This window comes from Phragmites australis, chromosome 12 (genome assembly GCF_958298935.1).
Source record: "Phragmites australis chromosome 12, lpPhrAust1.1, whole genome shotgun sequence".
Taxonomy (NCBI): domain Eukaryota; kingdom Viridiplantae; phylum Streptophyta; class Magnoliopsida; order Poales; family Poaceae; genus Phragmites; species Phragmites australis.
The window spans coordinates 18,511,661-18,517,697 of record NC_084932.1 but is presented as its reverse complement, the minus strand read 5'-3'; positions in this window follow the sequence as shown (position 1 = coordinate 18,517,697).

Below are 6,037 nucleotides of genomic sequence, written 5' to 3'. Positions count from 1 at the left end.
GTGAGATAGCAGGCCTTCACGTTGAAGTGATTGGTGGCTATGCACTGCTGTGTACTAGCATGCACTGATTAAGTTTCTTCAATAAATATTTTTCTTCCCAGACGCGCGATCAGATTGCAGTCGGGCCTCAGGAACCGAGATGACCAAATGCACAACATCAAACAAGCCAGAGCTCTCTGATGATGTTTGGTACTTCGGCTGGCTTCCTCCTGTCATGGTCACGGGCCCAGGAAGCAGGCAATTTTCCTTGGAACCGGCTGGCTTACATGACGATCGCTAGCAGGAACCGGCAGTCCACGCCATGCTCTTTGGAGTCGATGGAGGTGAATAGCTAGCGTGCAGCAGAGGCAGCAGCACGCGGACGCAAGCGGGCAGCGGCGGACGGAAGCACCCGGACAGCACAACAGCGATAGCGGACAGCCACGAGTGTACGGCAGCGCGCGGCAACATATAAGCGCGATTGACCTATAGGCCTGATGCGGCGACGACTAAAAAAATAGATCGATTCTAATAATTAGCTAGGGAAATAAATTCGGCTGTGGCTAAATCGAACAAATTGATTATCAGTGGAGTTGTCAAACAGTGTGTTGACACAAAAATATGTCACACTAAATTTGAGCACCTTGTGTGCAATTCGCAGCGACACGCACAGGATATACAACAGCGGTGATAACTATTGTGTTTTCACGGCAACGAGCGATCGATTCACGAACAAACCGGCAAATGATAACTAACCTGGTAAGCGGCACCTAGAAACTCAGTTTGGTACCGCGGCGACAGATCTTTGTCAGTAAATCGCACCTAAGAGAGACCCCATCAGAGCACGGTTGACCCGTAGCTTGCCCTAGATCGTGGAGGTCAAGAGCGGCAGCAATGGAGGATGGAAAAGTAGGATAAACTAGAGGGAAAGTAAACGAATATGATAATAGATTGATTTGTGTCGATTGTGGTTGATTCTCAATCAACCATAACCCTTTATATTTAAAGGGTTGTAGATCTTAGCCGTACAAGATCAGAACTCCTAATTCAAACCGAATATAACTTACAAATATGATTCGATTTGCCTTTTGATCTCCAAACTTTCTATAACTAATATATATTTCCTAGTTGACCACGTGAACTCCTAGATATCTACATGATTATTCTTTATTATAGTTCAGCCATTATGGTTCACCGGTTGCAGACACTGTTCACCAGTCGTAGGACTGTTCACTGATCAAGTTACTGTTAACTGGTCGGAGGTACTGTTCTTCTGATCGGATGTACTGTTCATCTGGTCGGATAACTGCTCAACTGATCGGAGCACTGTTTATCCGGCGAAATATTGTTTATCCGGTCAGTGGTACTGTTCATCTTGGTCGAATTTACTGTTCATGGTCAGGTGGTCGAGTCCATCCCCGGCATGTGCAGCCTTGAACCGTGTAGCTGTTGTTGCTGCCTGCATGAGTCCTGCCTCGCTTCTGGTCGCATGCGGCCTGGGCTTACCTTCTGTCTACCACAAACACAACGTATTATCCATCTGCATTGCCATGATGAGATTAATTGCTCCAATGCATGCACGTTGCCAACTAGCATCCAACTCTGCATGTCTCTCTCTCAATGAATGTGCTAATCACCTAATTAACCAGCTACATTAACACATTGCACTAACAACTCAAATAGCAAGCTGATTACTAATGAAACCAACTAATCAACCGAATCAGCTAATAAATACATGAATACTTCTTTTATTTGTTTAATTATTCACTTGATAAACAAAAGGAATTAATTAATCATGATGTTTAAAATTTTGGCTGGCCAAGTACTCAAAAACATAGCATACCCAAGCTATTTGAAAATGTGAATTTGATCGTCAACGCATATGTTTTTGTCTTCATTGTTGATGCTCTTGAGTTCATGTTGCTTTTCTATTCTGAGGAGACCTCGTTTGCTTCCGTATTTGTGTTTGGAATTCGAATCCGAAACCAGTCCTGTTACTGCGTCTGTGAGTTCATATACGGCACGACCTGAGGTACAAACGGATCCATGGCAACGCCAACGCAGCAACATGGTTTTTTTCGAGAACGTGCATTGCCCTTCTTTATGGTCAGATTATCCGATGAGTACAATTGCACGTGGTGACATCCTCTACCTCATCTTCGAGCGCCTCCTCGCACGTTCGTCGCACGACTTCACCGGCGAGCTCGCCGTCAGGGCGGTCTGCACCTGCTGGCGCGCCGCCGCAACGGACTATCGTCCCGTGGTAACACCACGGTATGTTTCATACATCTGTATGATTGTGACATTTTCTTTTTCTACTTTGAAGCTAACTATTCTCTCTCTCTGTCTCTATTTTTTTTCTCCGAGAAGTTCGTTGTTGTTATTGTGAGTATGAAGGGACCAGGATTGTGCATCCGGTTGAGAACTACTGCGTGGGTGACACAGATTTTGTGAAAATGGCACGCGGGGAGCATTATATCACCAATAATGCAAGGATGCTCTTGTGGTGGCATCTTTTGAAAAATTGAACAATATGATCAAAACTTGCTACACTCCCAGTGCTTGTGACATGGAATCACCTTGAAACTTTGTGCACCTTTGAGTTCTATTGTTCACACTTCGTAGTACTTTAACATCTCTAGTACTTGGAAGTGCTTTGTAATTTATATGTGAAGCTTCGTAGGTTTGCATTTCATTTGCACTTCTTGCATGTTGTTCTATCTCAAAGAACGAGAAAAATAGTCCTTGATGTTTGCATTGCCAAATGGGGAGAATATATGCATTAACACACAGATGTAGTTCACAAAATCAAAGGTGGAAACAATTCATAATGAAACATGAAAAATGTGCGTTCATCAAGGGGAGCATAGAGCATATGCATTTGAGCTTTTGTGTTTTTGGCTTGCCTTTCTTCTCTTCTCGAGCTTTTCTAATCTTCTTATGCCAAGTGACATTTTCTTGTTCTTTCTCGAGTTTTTGATCACTTGGATGATCTTCTTGCGCTTTCTTCATTCCATTTCTTGTTCTTTGTGATGTTGTTAATGCACTCATCAGGGGAGAGATTGAGAAACCAAGTTGAAATGTACCTTGATTTGTATGTGATGAGTGATTGACAAGTTGGATTTTGGTTTGATGTTTGTTGGATTGCAAATGCATGGTTATGTACTTCTTTGATGATCTTGACTAACCAGAGTTGCAAAGGATTTGGAGTTTTCGTGTTTGTCTCTAAGTACAGGGAATTTGAACATGCAGGATGATCTGACGCTTGGCAGTTTGAACACGCCGGATGATCCAGCGTTTGGCAGTTTGAACGCGCCAGAAGGTCCAGCGTTCATGCAGAACACACCCCAGAGCATTTTTGGTTCTGAGGCAAAAAGTGGAAGCACACGTCGGATGGTCTGGCGATGGACCTTTTGAACGCCAGAGCATTTCTTGTAGAGAGGCTAGGAGATGGTTCCGACAGCCTTCATATGCCGGATGGTCCGGTGATGCTTGGTACTCACGCCGGATGCTTCGCTAAAGCATTTCTTGCAAAGAGTTTGCAAAGCTGGAGTCTGGCGAAGTTGAATACGCCGGATGTTCCGCCGATGGAGTGAAGTGATCGCCGGAGCATTTCCTGCAAAGAGCATTGCAAGACTGTGCGCTTGATAGATTGCACACGCCGGATGGTCTGACGCTTAGGAGGGTGCACACCGGACCATTCGGCGTTCACGTTTTTCTCTGAGATGTGCTTTGAGTTAAGAGTTATGCTTATAGACTAACTAGTGATGTTTTGGAGGTATGGAGAAACATGTTTATTTGTCTAATGATGTACAGGTGATGGATGCAACTTGGCGGTCGACGGTGGGAAGATCGGAGCCAAGCGGGGTGCTTGGTGCTAGACGATCGAGGAAGCTGAGTGGAGTCGAGAGTGATCCTAGCTGTACACATGGAGATCAAGCAAGTCATGGGAAGAAGGTTGATGAAGACGATGTGTCACCAATGTCAAGCGAAAGGGATGTCAGTGCAAGTGACAAGTCGACCTAAGGGATCGTGAGCGGGAGAGACTTGCCGGCGGTCAAGATCGTAAGGCGGAGGATACGCGTCGACATCGGGATGCTTGCTTGAGGTTAAGGCAAGCAGCTATGAGTCATGCTTTGAGAAGCGTGCAAGGCAGTTTAGTAGTTTGACCTCAAAACCGTGGAAAAATGGAGTGCGCGTAGCATCGTCGCGAAGCTAAGTCATGAAGGTGTCACGGTTGTTTGATGGACGGAGCATAATTCGGACCAAAATTCCCCCATGGTAGGTGGAAGACCATTGTAAATGAGGGGTATTTTGGGGACAAGAAAGCTTAAGGGTTAAGCAACCTCTCTAGACCTATAAATAGAGGGGGAAGGCTGATTGTAACCCTTAAGCCAACCATTTAAGATCTAATTGATAGGCTTTAGAGGAGAGGAGATGATAGACTTAGCCTTTGTAATAGATTCGAGCTTTTGGAGAGGAAAAGCTAATTGTAATTCGCCGAAAATAGGGCTGACCTCTTTGAACAATAAAATGCAAGTTTCTTCAAGTGTTCATGTTCATCTCCTTCTAGTTTCCCTCTTTTGGCTCTGCGTTTTGTTGCAAGTTTGTCATTTTGGCTTGTATTTTCGTTTCTCTTTTGGGCTGAAATTTTTAGCACCTTATGAAGTTTTTCTCCTTGTTGCTAGGGGCGCAAAATTCACATACAAATGCATATATGTGGGTCTTGAATCCCCATATCTCAAATCTATCAACTTGGAAAAGTTCTTCGCCCGGTGATCATCATCTTTAGTTTCTTTCTTTGTTGTGAGTTTTTTGTGACTAGGATCATGGATTGAATTCATATTGAACCTTGTGTTCATAAATCATCAATTGAGTCACGAGTTTTCGGTTCCTTCTTTTGGTTCTTTTTTTGCTTCTGCTTTTGCCTTTAAGGTGTGTTAGGTGATCAAATAGGAGAAGGCTATCAAGTTTCACAAGAGATTTTGTGAGACATCTAGTCACTGTGTTCGATCCTACAATGTTACCGTCAAGGGACAAAAATAACCTACATCCAGGGAATTAGCTTCCTCTTACTACTAGGAAGCATAATCTTGATGTATAACATGGGGCATGCAGAACATAGACATGTCGTTGGTTTTAATCATCAATCTAACCTTTCTTGCCTCTACAGGAATCAGACTATATCTAATCAAATATCATGTGTTCCAAACATGTCCTCCTACTAATAAAAGCTCAACAAAAAGGTTATGAAAATGACGATGCACGATTAACAGATTTTAGAGGGAGGGGGGAAGAAAAACAACTAGGATTATAGAGTGAAAAGGGAAGCATATTCCTCAAGTTACCCAATACTTAATTAAGACTAATCAACAATTACTAGATATTATAACGATTATTAGATATTATCTACAGCATATGCTAAACAGTCGAGAACAACTCGCATTGTTTAGCATATGCTTCACCAAGGCCAAGAAGGGTCCTCCCCAAGGCTTGTTGGAGGAGAAAACCAAAGAGAGGGAGAGTAGGAGCACACACACATGAGAGGGGAAGTGCAAAAATGTAGTGAGCTTGCCCTTGCTCTTGTCCCATGCATGGAGCACTATATATTGAAGGGGAAGCGAGATAAATTTTCATTCTACCCCTAAATACAAGTACAAATGTGGAGGGAATATGATATTTTCCCCTTGAGTACAATGATTAATCTTAAGTAGTTTTGCGGACTATTTGCACATTTAGGTATAGTAATTCTATTTCTAAGTTGCTTGTCTTTCCACTAGTGCATAGTGAAGGCCAGTGAAATTCCTATGTTACTTTCTTATTAGTTAGGTAGTACCTTAAGTTAAAGAACTGAATGATATGTACTTTCACGGATAGGCCACTCATTTTTCTGAGTCAGACGTCCAAGTTAAAGAATTGAAGTTTACACACAAAACTAACCTTGCCATCTCTACAGCTTGTAATCGGACCATTTTCTTCTTCTTAATATAATGACGTATAGTTCTTCTATGTGTTCAAGAAAAAAAGACGTCTAAGTTAATTGCCCATGTTAGTGATA